The sequence below is a fragment of the Solanum pennellii genome, chromosome 1, assembly GCF_001406875.1.
Source record: "Solanum pennellii chromosome 1, SPENNV200".
In the NCBI taxonomy this organism is placed as follows: Eukaryota; Viridiplantae; Streptophyta; class Magnoliopsida; order Solanales; family Solanaceae; genus Solanum; species Solanum pennellii.
The window spans coordinates 8,754,672-8,756,078 of record NC_028637.1 but is presented as its reverse complement, the minus strand read 5'-3'; the positions used below and the strand labels follow the sequence as shown (position 1 = coordinate 8,756,078).

At 32.4% G+C, this 1,407-nt stretch overlaps 1 pseudogene; it reads left to right on the top strand.

The window, feature by feature from the left end:
• Nucleotides 1-1,407, top strand: part of LOC107017185 — an 8,126-nt pseudogene that overhangs the window by 2,603 nt on the left and 4,116 nt on the right.

Here is a 1,407-nt window from a genome sequence, read left to right as displayed (position 1 = left end):
ATATATATATATATATATAAACCTTAGTGGAACCTACGTGGCGCCACCATCATCCAAAAAACCATTTTAATTTAATATATTCCCAAGAATACTCTTCCCTTAAAGAACTCCTATATTAAACAACACTTCAACCCAAACAACACAAACACTCTGGCATTGTTTCGGCCACAACAATTATACCGTCTCCACAACGACACAACTAATATGCGGAACGACGCCCTTTAACAATTGTAAACAACCAATATTAACTCCCCTTTCAAAAAGTACTGCATCATTCATATTCAATTTAAACGGAATTGTGTATTTACATACTTCAATCTTTGATTTATCTTCAATTTTTACAGCAGTTTGAGTTTGCTTATTTCAAACTTTCTTGCACATTTACTTCTAAAATGGAACTTTGATGCACACGGAATCTTGAATAATCAAATTAACAAGTTCCAAGATAAGTTGAGCAAAGGTTGTTAAATCATTATCACAAATTTCAAAGTTTCAGAAATAACTGGTGAAAACATGTAAGTGCATTAAACTTTAAAATAGTATTCTTGTGGAAGCAATCCAAGAACTACGGGATGATATTGTTCAAATCCCTGCAAATTGTATCCATTCAGTGACGATTCTCTCCCGGGACAACAACATCGTAGTCCTACCAGGCACATGAATCATTGCCATTTATATTATACACAGTCTCCAATGTATACAATAAATAGTTTCCTCCTTAATTGTAGATGTGGTTGGATGCTTATATGGAATTGGTGATCTAGAGAGTATGAGATCAAAGTGGAAGAAACACGACATACATATTCTTACCGATTTGTAATATTCTTATCTTATCTACATTACATTAAAATTCATTCATCCCAGAGAAGCAATATGTAATTCTCTTGTAGTGAGGACATGACTATGAAAGCAAGAATAACTTTGTGGGAGCATCAAGGGAAAATATTTTACCCCTACACATATCCATCCATTCAGACTATACATTTTGATCGTTACTGCTACAATTCTAAAGAATTCAGAGGTAAATACTTCTTCTCAATATACAGGAAAGTTTTGATAGTCACGTATATAGGACATTTTGACAAATAAGTTTAGTTTTTTAATAATAGGTGAACTAACCGCAGCAAGAAAAATTTATGTGATCTTAAATTGGACAACATCAACTCATTGCTTCATAAGTTCTCAAAGAAGTCAATTGGTGCCCATACTATTCACAGTGCAAATGCAAATAAAGTTTCCATTGCAGAAACTATGTTTGAAAATGGGATGACTATTGCAGGGTTAGTAGATTCTAACTAGAGTACCGACATAGAGGTAAGTACTATAATAAACCTTTTACACCATAAGCACAAGGCATTGAATCATATATATATATATATATATATATATATATATATATATATGTGT